Raw genomic sequence first — 15,162 nt, 5'->3', positions numbered from 1 at the left:
AAAACAAATCATCTCCCAAGTCCCAGTCCTCTTGCAGACTGCATCAGGTTGTCTTGGGGGATTTCACTCTACTTTGCTGCATTCATTTTACCCTTTACCTTTACAAATCTTTCAGGACCGACTGCAGAGAAGCATCTCCACATCATGACGCTGCCACCACCATGCTTCATGGTGAGGATGGTGTGTTTGTAAAGATGCGCAGAGTTTGGCGTCCATCAAACATAGCATCTAGTTTAAAGGCCTAAAAGCTCTATTTTGATCTCCTCAACCCAAAGAACCTTCTTCTACTTGTCATCAGATTCTCTCGCATGCTTTCTGGTGAACTGTAGTTGAGATTTAATATGAGTTCCTTTCAACGGTGACTTGTTTTTGGGACTGTAACTATTTATGGCAGCAGGACAGTATATGTGGGATGGCTTAAAAAAAATTTAAACAACTCTACAATGCCCATGTTCATTGTATTGAAGGTACAGGCTCCTGTACAGCTTTGTGACTCACTGATTATTTTTTTATTTCCACAATGGAGGCCTGTGGAACAGTGAATAGTAATTCTGAGTACAACCAATTCATTCATTAGTTTTTAAGAGATATGTTTACAATAAGGAAAAAGCTGATTATCTGCAAACAATTTGGAAAGAGTGATGTTTTGTATTTGTATTAAATAACTACATTTGCATTTTTATATTTCATGTTAATTGGAATTTTAATACTTCATTTCTTAAAGGTAGTAGTGCAGTCATGTATTTTCATTTCATATAGGTGTGTCATTGAGTGTTATTTAGCTGTAAAATGTACAGGTCTCATTTGTATAATCTATTGAGGCTTAAATATATTCGCTGTTAACTAAGCCTTCTTCTGCTCTCCATGTGCAGATGTTATAGTATTGAGAAAGATGCCTGCAATCACTGTTATTACAATCTCTCTGCGTATCAGGGATGCTAATTAATAAAGCAGCATGTGTCTCAGTGAGCCAGAGTTAAAAGCTCAAAATGATCACCGGAGTGTTTATCTGCTATTAATCTGAGACATTTCCTCCCAACATCAGCAGGAAAGCTTTTAGTGTTTCTCATCGTAGCCGAGCAAACATAATACCGCTTATCCTGCTGCGGGTGAATCCAGCATCACAGCACTTCACATCCGCCTTAAATAGCATACCCACACAAACCTGTAAACCTGTGTGCCATGTTTTTTGCTTTCTCACTCAGTGACTCATGTGCTTGCTTATTCGGGAAACACACGCACACACACATACACAAACCTACAGCAGTGTAAGCCCGGACTAATTAGGCTGCACATCCCAATAGGCCTAATCTATCTTATGGGACAGTAGATGAGATCTGTTGCCACTGTCGTGTTCCTTTGATCAAAGCCTGTCAAACACTAAACAGTGCTGCCTTGTGTTAGCGGGCCTCAGGGGAACACACACTCAGATGCCAGCTTCTCTATCTACTTACAGGTCTCTGTTTTTGTTTTGAGCTGCTTTAAGTACAGTGACTGTAACTCTACATCATCCAGTTGTAAGGGTAAAGTTTGGACAAACATTTTGTGGATTCTTGAAGTGTAACGAAGTCAATACAGATGATACTTCATTGGGAATTTGCTGCTATTTAGTGGACTCCTGCAGTGCAATGTTATTATGGTTGCCTCATGACGTCATTTTTCTGCAAACATACACGGTATAAAAAAAAAATCTATTAAAAAAAAAAAAAAAAAAAAGCGATGAAAACCTGGCAGCAAGGTTGCCAGAAAAAATCTACAAAAAAGTTATGTAGTATAAGCTTTGAAAACTGTGAAAATTGTAAAATAAATAAATAATAAACAGCGTCACTTATTTGGTCATACATTGTAAAAGAACAAATAACTATTTGTTAGAATATAAATTTTTGATGTGGGCGTTATGTATAGTTCTTACACGTTTTAAAAAATAATAATTCAATGCATTTTTTCTGTGATTTTAGTAGACACTATCAGTACTTTAACAAAACAGGGAAAACCTGTAAAAAAAACTGTTTGAAAATGATATATACTATTTTTCAATATTTAATGTACACAATTGTTCTTTCAAATAATGGCACATATCATATAGTATTATTCTTCCAGTCCAACAGAGTAATTTTACTTTCAGAAACTGTCAAAAAAACCCACATATGGATATTTTATTTTTTATGTTTAATATTTAAATTTTTGTGTGATTTTACTGGTTATAATTTGTAATTTAAATATTTAAAACAACAGTAAATTGTTCAAACAAATTACAGTTAAAAACAGTTAAGAAAAATCTTTCATTTTTACATCATATAGAAGGGTTGAGACCACAAAAAAATCTGTCATATTTTCATGTAAACTGAGAGATAATCAGAAAATGTAAAGTTTAAGAAGCATTTAAAACAAAAGAAGTTAAAATGAAGAAAACATATTGAAGATTCAGCAATATTTTTCAAAGAAAACCTTTCTGGAGTGTTTTTCACAGCCTCCTTTACATTATTCATCATATGGCACGTTTTTACAACATGTTGAAAAATCGCATTTTTTTTTCGACATAGTATAGTATGGCGTTTTTTTTGCGCCAAAATTCATGATGATTTTTTTTCAAAGAAAACCTTTCTGGAGTGTTTTTCACGGCCTCCTTTACATTATTTCATCATATGGCACGTTTTTACAACATGTTGAAAAATCGCATTTTTTTTTCGACATAGTATAGTAAGGCGTTTTTTTTGCGCCAAAATTCATGATGATTTTTTTTTCAAAGAAAACCTTTCTGGAGTGTTTTTCATGGCCTCCTTTACATTATTTCATCATATGGCACGTTTTTACAACATGTTGAAAAATCGCATTTTTTTTCGACATAGCATACTATGGCGTTTTTTTTGCGCCAAAATTCATGATGATTTTTTTTTTTCAAAGAAAACCTTTCTGCAGTGTTTTTCACGGCCTCCTTTACATTGTTTCATCATATGGCACGTTTTTACAACATGTTGAAAAATCGCATTTTTTTTTCGACATAGTAAAGTATGGCGTTTTTTTTGCGCCAAAATTCATGATGATTTTTATTTCAAAGAAAACCTTTCTGGAGTGTTTTTCACGGCCTCCTTTACATTATTTCATCATATGGCACGTTTTTACAACATGTTGAAAAATCGCATTTTTTTTTCGACATAGTATAGTATGGCATTTTTTTTGCGCCAAAATTCATGATGATTTTTTTTTTCAAAGAAAACCTTTCTGGAGTCTTTTTCACGGCCTCCTTTACATTATTTCATCATATGGCACGTTTTTACAACATGTTGAAAAATCGCATTTTTTTTCGATATAGTATACTGTAGCTTTTTTTGTGCCAAAATTCATGATGATTTTTTTTTCAGTCCAACAGAGTAATTTTACTTTCAGAAACTGTCAAAAAAACCCCACATAAGGATATTTTATTTTTTATGTTTAATATTTACATTTTTGTGTGATTTTACTGGTTATAATTTGTAATTTAAAAATTTAAAACAACAGTAAATTGTTCAAACAAATTACAGTTAAAAACAGTTAAGAAAAATCTTTCATTTTCACATCATATAGAAGGGTTGAGACCACAAGAAATCTGTCATATTTTCATGTAAACTGAGAGATAATCAGAAAATGTAAAGTTTAAGAAGCATTTAAAACAAAAGAAGTTAAAATGAAGAAAACATATTGAAGATTCAGCAATATTTCTAGATCTGCAATCAAACTGCACCAAATTTGAACACAAATTTGAACTTGTTTGTAAAGAAGGTAAATGTTTCTGAGTTGTATCGTTACATTGCAGCAGCATCAGATGACACAGAGATTTGATCGACTCCTCGGAGGCTTGCTAAAGTTTCCAGCTGGGCATTGCTCGCTAGAATTGTGATAGCAGGAAACATGGCATCAGAACTAAGTGAAGGTGTCAGATTGTTGTTCTGAGCAAAGAAGGGTTTCTCAGCGTGAAATCATGACTAGACTGAAGCTGTGAGGCAGTGAGTAGCACTCTAAAACACTTTCTGGAAACTGGATTGGTTGTATCCAAAGCAGGATCAGTCAGACCAAAAGTGACCACATCATCAGAAGATCAATACATCAAACTTTGCTCACAAAAAGTTTGACAAGCAGCTTCATTTCAGATACAGAATTTGCTAAATAAAGAAGACAAGACTGCAATCAGTTGGTCAATAAAAGCTTTCTAGTGATGGTTTCAAAAGACTGAAAGAGAAATTCTATTTCATCATTTACTCATCTAATTATTTTGTTTATTATTTGCCTATGTGATCATTTGCTCATGTAATCTGTTTCCTTATTATTATTTGAATAGGACATCATGTGATGTTGGACATATAACAGGCTTTCCCCACTGCTCATGTGGAGGTGTCTTGACGACGCACAACTAGAAATCATGTCAACATTTCACTGATTTGTACATTAATTGCTTGCTGGTTCCGATACTCCAAAGGCAGGAAACTGCACAAGGGCATGAATTGTATGTGCATGAGCAATTAAGACCCACGCTGTCATAACAACTCATGTCTTCAATAGAGGACATTGTTTACTGGGCGACCAACACGACAAAGCTGACCTCGTGACTGTGAACTGGCCAGTACAAGATCCAGACATGACCCAGGGCAAAGAATTAAGCACATATAAGCTAGTGTTCCTCAGAGAGTCGAGAAATAGGCAAGGAGAATGTAATTATTTCCATCAAAAATGTATAAAGCTGTTTGCTGAGAGAGCTAAAAGCACTCATTCAGCTGCAGTGGCTGCTCAGGGACTGCATCCAATAAAACTCAGAGAGAACACTTATCTGTTTTGAGAGCATTTATTTAACTTTGAGAATTTCCTTAACAAGGACAAATAACATCTTTAAACTGCTTCTCAGGAGGGGAAACAAGGCCAGACACTTGGCCTGGGCTGAGACATAGCCGCATTTCTCAGTGGATGACTGGAAAAAATGAGATGAATCCAAGTGTGACAGTTGTGGGGTGTATCTAAAGAGACCAACAGGAGGGAAAATGATACTGTAGTGTATCAAACCCACTGTGAAACCTGGTGGTAGAACTATTCAGGGATGTTTTGCCTCGTCTAGAGTTGGACATCTGCATGGAATTGACTCCACCAAGATACCATAGAGAAGCAGCACTACATATTCCAGCTCCATGCTCCAACCTCTGGGTTGCAATATTGCGTTCTTGCTCTTCCAGATTTTCTACAACCTAACTTGACCTGCAGTGCAATGTTATTATGGTTGCCTCATGACGTCATTTTTCTGCAAACATACACGGTATAAAGAAAAAATCTATTAAAAAAAAACAAAAAAGCGATGAAGTTTGACATGTTCAGACATTCTTTGTGTGAAAACTCAGAGATTTCAGGTTTCAGAAGGTGGTTTTCAACTTTCTTTGTTAACTTTCTGCTTCAACTTTAAACTAAATTTACTCCACTAACCCAGCCCTCTGGACTTCCAGTAAGCTGTGTTCCTATTGGCTGTCCAGGTGGCTGCTTGGTGTTATCAGGAACACCTGAGCTGCTCAGTGTCTTCCTGCTTTATTTAGCTGCAGACAAACATTTCCTCTGTTTCTCTTCACCAGTGAACCGGGTTTGGCTCCATTGCTTTAGTTTGTTTAGGCGTTGGCTTGCAACCTCCAGCAGTAAAATCATCTTTAATGTGTTTCTTGGTGTGTTTTAGGGCTTTGTACTGGACAGTTGTCTTGGTAAATGTGGTTCTTTAGCCACAGTTGGCACATGGTGCTAATGTGTGCAGTGATTAGTGGATTTGGTGCAGCTGAGTTGTGTCTTTATCTTGGCTGTAGTGAGTTTTCAGAGGTTTTTGGTCAGACACATTCTGTATTCTTGTTTGTGAACCAGCGTTGGTTGTCCAGAAGGTAAGAGTTCCTGTCCTGATTCTCTGTTCACAGAGGTTCTCTGGTAGGCTGCAGGAGACTTTAGTGTTTGGGTTGTGCTAGTTTGGTTTTTGTACGGTTTCATTTGGACGACTATCTTGAGGCCCCTCCATGTGGTTTAGTGAGGTTTTCTGGAACAGTTCTACAAAGCAACCTGCAGCAGAAGAGACTTTGAGAGTTTTTAGGAAGTTCTGTAGATCAGACTTTAGAGCAGCAGAAACATTTGTCAGCAGTTTGAGCAGGAGAAAGTGATCTTCAGAGTAGAAATGAGATGGAAACCTTCTTGACCCGTGTGGTGAGGTTCTGTACCAAGAGTTTGAGCAGGTTGTGAAGAGTCTGTAGTTCTTTGGTCTGAAAGCACAAGAAGAGTCGACTCATTAAAGGAGAAAACAGGAGATGATGTTGGTTCTTCTGTCGCTCTGCAGTTTCCTTAGACTGAATATCAAGTTTATATTTTAAATGATTTCCCATGTGAGCCCAAGAAGACTTCAATAAACTCCCTCCATCCCCTGGACACATATTTTATTACCATGTTAAATCTTTTTTTAAAAATATGTTTTTGAGTTTTAATCATAGTTTTAGCATAGTTTTTTCTCTTTGCTTGTTTAGTTTTGTCATCTGTGTGAAAGGTGCTAAACAAATAAAGTTGAATTGATAAACTGAATAATTGACTAACTCATGATTGTGACAACAGAAGTATTTTCATTGTGATTTAAGGGTTTGTTTCATTTTTAAGGTTGGGATTAAAGTCTTGACAGAAAAAAAGATTAAAGAAATAAACTACATTAAAAAAAGCAATTAAATCAAAGGAAAAAACACCTAATAGAATAAAACTTTTAAAAAGCAAATTAAATATCAAATACAATTAAATAATATTAAACAGACAAAATATTTATATAATTAAACAGAAGATACAAAACATGTAATTATGAAATTAAACCAAATTTATTAAACAAAATATTAAGCATTAAAGGTGAAATATTTTTAGATAATTAAACATTTAAAAAATACAATTAAACAAGAAGAATATTAAACATTTAAAAAATACAAAACATTTAATTAGATAATTAAACCTTTAAAAAGACAAAACATTTAATTAAAAAAATATATGTTTAATTAGAAAATTAAATCTTAAAGTCAATAAAACTTTAAAAAGGAATTAAACAGAAAATACAATGAAGCATTTAAAAAGAAAATTAAACATTAAAAGGTGGTAAAACATTTAAAAAGAAAAACCTTAAAGATTTAATCGAAAAATTGAACATTGGGAAAGAAAAGGAAATTTTTCAAACAAGCCGATAAACATTTGAAAAAACAAACATTAAAGAGACAAAACATTTGGAAATCAAATCAGACATTAGAAAAGAATAAAAGGTGAGAAAAGAGCAAAACTAAACATTTAAGAAGAATCAAACTAAAGACAAAACATTTGAAAAGACACCAGTTAAACTTTAGAAGATCAAATTAAACAGAAGAGACAATAAAACTATCAAAAAGAGCAAAAACAATAAAGGTCTTGAAGCGTTTTCTAGTCTGAAATGAAAACCAAGTTGTTTCTTCAAACATTTCCTCTTTCTATGTTCTTGGTTTGATTGTGGACAGATTTACTAAGAACTCATTTCAGAAAACTGCTTTCCAGATAAAGTCTACTAGTAGTTGAAGGCATCGATCAAACTAATGTTACCTTCTGATCTCCACAAACTTTACTGTTCAGTGAAGAGAATCAAAGTTTGTTCAGGATTTCTAAAAAACCCACAGGTGAAGTCTGAGAAGAACTCAGATCGATGGTCTAAATGTGAAATCAAGACTCACGGTCACAAGTTTTAAGGCTTCTGTTAACCAGAAAGTTCAAACTAACAGAGAAGTACTGAGAAACTTTTAAGATTTCAGTCCTCAGACTGTCTAAAGGTTCAAACTAACAGAGAAGTACTGAGAAACTTTTAAAATTTCAGCCCTCAGACTGTCTGAAGGTTCAAACTAACAGAGAAGTACTGAGAAACTTTTAAAACTTCAGCCCTCAGACTGTCTGAAGGTTCAAACTAACAGAGAACTACTCAGGAACTTGGAAGATATCAGTCCTTGGGCTGTCTGAAAGTTCAATCTAACAGAGAACTACTGTGGGACTTAGAAAATTTCAGCCCTCAGACTGTCTGAAGGTTCAAACTAACAGAGAACTACTCAGGAACTTGGAAGATATCAGTCCTTGGACTGTCTGAAGGTTCAAACTAACAGAGATCTACTGTGGGACTTAGAAAATTTCAGCCCTCAGACTGTGTGAAAGCTCAGGTCCTGAGGACTCGGGAGGTCTGGAGGCTTTGGAAAGTCTTGGAACTGAGGGTTCCACCCTCCAGCACAAAGGCTGAAAGTCCAACCTCCTGAGAAAAACGGTCGAGTCGAGACTCGAGATAAAAAAAATTCGAAAACGACAAAAAATAGATGATAAATGCGCAAAAAAAAGGAAATTTAGTATCTGAGCGAGTAGCTCAGGGGGATAAGAGGAGAGACTACAGAGCGGAGGGTCGCAGGTTCAAGACCCACCACCGGCCTTTTTCTTTGTTTGTCTTTGTCAGGCTTTTGATAAAACTTAAGAAGGGTCTGGTCTTGAACCAGCGACCTGCAGCTCCATAGGCAAATCCTTAACTCACTGAGCTACAGATCAGATACAAAGAAATAATTTCGTCGTCCCTTTGGCATCGTAGTTCTGAAGTCACCACATGGGTGGAGCCAAGGCGGAGTCTGGGTGGAGTCAGGGCGGAGAGTAGGCGGGGAGGTGGGTGGCGGCCTCCCCCCTCTACTCCCCCACCTCCCCCCCACCACCCACCACACCTTCCCCCGCCCGACGAGTTCTTCGAGTCTCCACGAGTTCTTCGAGTCTCCACAGGTTTTCCCGAGTTTCTGGAGTTTCCACCAGGTCTGAGGTAGAACAAGCTGTCATGAAGAGGTGTTGAAGTCGGCCAGGATGGACTGACTTTTTACAGCGACTAGAAGGAAGACCACTAGAAGAGCAGGTCTTTAACCACCATCCATAAAATCCATGGAGTCGCTCCACAGAAATGAAAGAAGGTCAACTTTTATCAACCTCCATCCAAGATGTTCAACTTGATATCTGTACTTTGACATTTTTAACACCACAAATCTTTAGTATCACACTTTATTATCCTTTATTAGGACTTTCATGGAATCCACCAGATGATTTAGTTTTTGTTGACAAACTTTATTCTTGTCGTCGTGGGACTGCAGTATTTAAAACTCTTCCTTCTATTTGACCTCATGTTTATTAGTTTTAGTGGAGAAAGTTATTTTAATTGCCGATTAGTCTCTTAAAAAACAAATAAATTGGATTACTCAAGAGGTTTAAATTTCTTAGTCATATTTTAAATATGACAAAAAAAATCTAAAAATAAAGCGTCTTGAGACAATTTGACCTGTAATTGGAATTCTATAAATAAAATTGAATTAAAATTGTATATATCTTCTAATGTTGGAGTAATTCAGCCATATATGTTGGAAAACATTTTCTTTGTCCATTAATCTGTTGATTGTTTTCTCCAGTAATTCATTTATTGTTTTGGTTTATAAAATGTCAAACCCAAACATATTAAGTTTACTGTCATAAAAACCAAAAAGATTTACATTCATGATGCAGGAATCAGGCAGTTTTTCACTTTTTATCTTAGTTTAGTCAGAAAGATAGTTGATAATGTGTGAATTGTTGCAGCTTGTGAGCCATAGAAGGTTTTAATCTTTGGGGCCGAGTGTCAAAAAACATTTAGAAACCAACATCAACAAAACACTCAACAAAGATTTGAACATCATTTGCATGACAATGTCAAACTAAAGGACATTTATTTCCAACGTAAATGTGTGATATTCATCCTCTGGAGCTTTCTCTTCACATCGTCTTCCACCTGGACTGGTTTGGTCATGAGCATGTGCAACAAGCATTTGAAAAACTGCATTTTAACATCGATGAATGACACTGAAGTTTAATCTCTACATAAATGAGACTGAGTCTGGATGTGCTGCTCTGTCTTTAACTCCTAAGTTTAGGGAAAGTTCAAACAAAAGAAGACAGTTCAGATAAGACTTGAGAATGAGCTTATTTTGAACAAACATCTCAGACTTTCTGAGCTTCAGCACCTACAGCAAGATATTTTAACAAGAAGCAACTCAAGAGATCCAGAAGTTGGAGAGAGTTAGCTTTAGCTGAGCCAAAGTACATGTGGGACGCTAACCTAGCAAACATTTCAGACTTTTCTCTGTGAATTCAGAGAAATAATTTCCTATTTAATGACAGCTACACATCTTAACTCAGTCTCATTAAAACAGACTCTAATTCAGTGTCATCCATCCATATTAAAGTGCAGTTACCCAAAATGTTTGTTGCATGAGCTCCAACAAAACCTGTCCAGGTAGAAGGCCACTTTGACAAACAGGAAGTGGAAGATTCCAAGCAGATTTATAGAAGGGGGAACCGGACTGTACTAAGTGTGGTGGAGTATAGAGGGGTGTTTTGTGGGTTTTTAAGGCTGATAATGATTATTAGTGAGACATTTGGAGTAGATATTCATTTGCAGTAAATGAAAGTATTTAAAATCTTGGAGTTAAACTTACAAGAACACAAACTTTAACAGAAAAATTTGTTGATACGTTTTGTTTTTTTTTTGTTTACAGATGTTAAGTTAAAGGAGTTTTATTTGTGACGTAAAACCAATCAAATCACTCCAGAAGACAGAGCGACCACAGGTAGATAAAGGTTCAGAGCCAAAGTAGCACCATTTTTAAATTGATTTATTACCGTAAATCAGTAAAAAAATGTCTCTCTTTCCTTTGACTTGTTATTTGTACAATATACGATGTATATGATGGCGCTCTTTCATACCAAAGGCTATACTATGATGTTTTCTAAGAGACATACGATGCTGCACTCCTCCTCTGTTGTTTTCTGGATTGTACTCAGCTGCATGCCTTCGTCCAACCGGCCTCCGTTGACTCGTCCCGCCTGCCGTCTCTGGAGCTGAAGCTGGATTGGAACAGACCAAAGTACAGTCCAATCACAATGCTAGCTGCCTCTCAACAGGCTCCTTCATCTGGCAGGTGGCGCCACTTCTTCTGAGGGGAAGCTGAGCTGGCCCGGCAGAACTTTGGAGATGTGTTCCAGTGGTTGGTGGATGTGTGGGGAGATAGAGAGGGACATTTGAATTGTTCACAAAGGAAAACAGGGAACACATTGGTAGTTTTAGTTTAGGATGCTACTGCGGTGTGTTTTTGGGTTTTAAGAGGTGAACAGGAAGAGTTTTTTTCATATTGATTATCTTTTACTTTGTTCCTGGTTGGAATGTCCATCAATGTCAACGTGATGTTCACTTTTAGTTCTGTTTATTTATTTTTATTTTACTAACACCCATTTGCTTTTAAACCCCTCAAATGTTGTTCTGTTGTAAACTTCCTCTTTCAAATAAATACTCGTCTAACCCTCTGGAAACCAGCGTTTGGACTGTTTTGGTGTTGCTCCTCACCTACTTCAGACAGCCAGGACAAAACAACATTTTGTGGACTAAAGGCTAAACTATGACGTTTTTAGAGCGACATGCTATACTATGATGTTTGTTGGGTGACATGCTATACTATAGGCTTTTTAAATTGACATATTACTATGACTTTTTTGTTTAAGTTTTTTTTGTCATTTTTTAGCAACATTTTTTAAGAATTTGAATAGTTTTAAAAATTACTATACTTTTACTTGTGCAATGAAATATTATTCTATGGTATTTTTTAGACGACATATACTCATTTTTCTTGAAAAACATACTATTCTGACAATATACTGCACTATGACATTTTTTGAACCACATATCATACATGACAATTTTAGGCAACATCCTATCATTTTGCACTTTTTGAACCACATAATAATCTTTTTTTTTTGCCAAGCTATACTATGAACTACAGGCCATACTATGTTATTCTTGAAAAGTATACTATACTTTGACACTTTCTGAACTACATCCTATACTATGGCGTTATACACAGAGTGCTTTAGTTACATGTTGATTTATAATCTAGATTTTTTTCAGTTTTGTTTTCTGACGGGATTACCACAGACCTGACCGTGAACACCGTTGACACCCACCTGAGGGAGACGCTGCCTAAGATCTCAAGGCTGCTTGGTCGTGGTCTTTCTGGTCCTGCTCCAGAACGCCTTCATCAACTACGTCTTCTTTTGAAGAGGCCCTCAGATGCTGCAATCTCTGACCTTAAGGAGGAACTGCTACTTTCACTCTGTAATGAGACAGCGGTTATTTTAAAGACTCAGCTCCTGGCGGCTTTGAGTGAAAATTTAACATCCATCAAAACGAAACTACAGACAGGTAAATTTGAGCTGTCGGTCAGTATTTGAAACATCAAGTCCGACCTGGCTGCCCTAAAGCATGCTGTGGGTGAAACGGAAACTTCACTCTCCACATCACCAATGACATCGTCACACTCCAAAGCAGAGCACCTGTCTACTGAACTTCTAAAAGTGGAAAATAAATGTGAAGAATGTGAGCAGCAGCAGCCTGTGAGCAGTGGAACAGATGTGATCAGAAAGAAGTCATTTTCTTTTTTATTTTCTTTCTGGTTGACTTGATTCTGTCAGATGCAGATGTTGGAGCTGATTCTGATCTTTCAGGATAAAAAGCTGCTTTTCCTTCACAGACTTTTCAGGAAATTATTCTCTCAGGTTTTCTCTGCTATTTATATTTTTATTATCTGTGATTATTTCATTATTTCTTTATTGTAAAATAAAGTCTGAGGCATAAAGACTCATTTAGTTATTTTATTCCTAAAATCTTTGACGTAGCAGAACTGAACTTCCATTTTCCTTCTTGTACTTCTGATACTCGAACTAAACGTGTCTTCAACATGGATCATCTGGTTTTAATGAATCAGCAGCAACATCACAACAACAAATGAAACAATTTTCAACAAATTAATGAAACTGATGTCATTTAAAACTATCAGAGTCTGTTTTAGCGTCAAATTAAAGCTGATTACTGACAACAAGAACATTAACGTTACTGCTTTAATCACATTTAAGTTTCCTGAACGTTACATTAATGCAGTGGTTCTCAAATTTTTTCTGTCGGGCCCCCCTTCAGAGGACAAAAAACTTTCGTGCCCCCCCAGTGACTTTGTGTGTGTATACATACATACATACATATATATATATATATATATATATATATATATATATATATATATATATATATATATACATATATATATATACATATATATATATATATATATATATACATATATATACATATATATATATATATATAATATATATATATATATATAATATATATATATATATATATATATATATATATATATATATATATATATATAAACTGTGAAAACATGAATATGCAGGGCTGTGTTATTTTATCTGATTCCATTTTGTTGTTTTTCACAGTAAAGATCAGGGGTGTCAAACTCATTTTAGTCCAGGGACCACATAAACCCAATCTGATCTCCAGTGGGCCCCACCAGTAAAATCACAGCATAATAACCTATAAATAACCACAGCTCCAACTTTTCCCCTTTGTTTTAGTTCAAAAAAGTATATTCTGAAAATGTTCACATTTAATGAACTATCTTTTTACAAAATATTATGAACCTGAAATTTCTTAAGGAAAACAAGTTCAATTTCAACAGTAGCCTATTATGCCTCAGTTCATCATTTACACATGCATTGTAACTGCCAGAAAACAGTTTATCTACAAAAACACAAAACATTCAGTCACAGGTATCTGGAACTGAACAATCTAGTATTTTACTTCATGAGCAGAACAACTTGCAAGTTCTAGAAATTATTTTAAATTTACAGTTAATGTTGTTGTAATTTTTATCATTTGTAAAGTCGTCCCGCGGGCCGAAATGGCCCGTATGGTGGGCCGGTTTTGGCCCACAGGCCGTATGTTTGACATTGCTGGTAAAAATAATCGGAGGAGATGAGCCGAGTATGTGACGTGATCGAGTACGCTGGTGTTCTGACTGCACATTAACGATGCGTTCTCCCGTTCTCAGGAGTCTGTACTTCGGAGTCTGAACGGCCAGTGCATATACCATAGATATATATACAAGATCATTAGTATTAATATATTTTTTGTATCTATGGCATATACAGTCTATGGGGTCAGTACAATTTCAGTATTGTTGTACGCCGCGAAAAAATGGCCGACGTTAAAACAATAGTTCAGCTAATTAGTTCCGTGTTGTAGGACCTTTTCCTCCCAGTCGCCCGCGCCCCCCTTGACATGCCTCTGTGTCCCCCCAGGGGGGCGCGCCCCACTATTTGAGAAACACTGCATTAATGTCAACCAACCAGTTTTATGAACTTAATGAACCACATTACATGAACACAACACACTTCAGCTGTTTACATGAAACTCAACACAAACATCGTTAGCTTAATGCTACGTTAGCTTTAATCAGGCTGAGCAGCTAGCTCGGTTAGCATCGCTAACATTAAAGCTAATATTTACTATGCTAACTTTCTTCTCTGGTCAACACACACTGAAACAAACTCCACCAACATCTGGAGTGCATGGCACACATTATATCTGACACTAAAGCTGCATATAAAGTGCATTAAAAGCGGCACCGATACGAAAATAAACATTTACTTACCGAACTATCAGAGTCCTTTCAGTGTCTGCTGGTAGAATCAGTCGAAGGCAGAAAACTGGTTAAAACAAGCCAACGGGCAGGAAAACTGTCTGTGGAAAATGTTCTGCTGCTCCACCGATAAATAAACCAACAGTTATTATATCAGAGTTAATTAGTGATGTTACGAGATGTGCCGACGCTTCGAAGCGTGTGCCGAGTAATGGAGGGGGCGTGTCCACGAAGCGCGTATCGAGGCTTGCTTCATTTAGGGGAGGAGCCAAAATGATGACGTTCGAAGCCTCGCAAGCCGGTCGTACCGCGTGACTGGTTCAGGAAGTGATTCGCAGGTTCGACGTGCAATTCAAATTCAAAACAAAGGGCAGTGAAACGCAATGGATTCCCCGTTCACATTTGTTGGATTTTTACCTGCTGTATCTTTGCATTCAATCGGTTTGAGACTCTTTTTTTAATAGAACCAGCCAGAAAGAGAAGATTCTCCCCTGTCTGGGAACACTTTGACCTGATTTCTCCTAATAAAGTAGGCACATAACAAGTGAAGTGTAATATGAATAACTGTGACAACACCACATACCGCTTGTTCTAA

General features: G+C 36.3%; 1 long non-coding RNA gene across 3 annotated transcripts; it reads right to left on the bottom strand.

Moving 5' to 3' along the window:
* Window positions 1-3,567: 3,567 nt before the first annotated feature.
* On the bottom strand, window positions 3,568-14,822 carry LOC129348838 (uncharacterized). Of its 3 annotated transcripts, none has more exons than XR_008601553.1 (3): window positions 14,580-14,799; window positions 10,816-12,179; window positions 3,568-6,248 (listed from the first exon to the last, which is right to left on the bottom strand). It is a non-coding gene; the product is annotated as an uncharacterized LOC129348838 (long non-coding RNA). The 3 variants fall into 3 exon arrangements; XR_008601552.1 differs by lacking the exon at window positions 3,568-6,248 and having other exon boundaries at window positions 10,672-11,039; window positions 12,031-12,179; window positions 14,580-14,796; XR_008601551.1 differs by lacking the exon at window positions 3,568-6,248 and having other exon boundaries at window positions 10,672-12,179; window positions 14,580-14,822.
* Window positions 14,823-15,162: the final 340 nt, after the last annotated feature.

Source organism: Amphiprion ocellaris, chromosome 4, assembly GCF_022539595.1.
Source record: "Amphiprion ocellaris isolate individual 3 ecotype Okinawa chromosome 4, ASM2253959v1, whole genome shotgun sequence".
NCBI lineage: Eukaryota > Metazoa > Chordata > Actinopteri > Pomacentridae > Amphiprion > Amphiprion ocellaris.
This window is presented reverse-complemented; position numbering and strand designations above follow the sequence as displayed.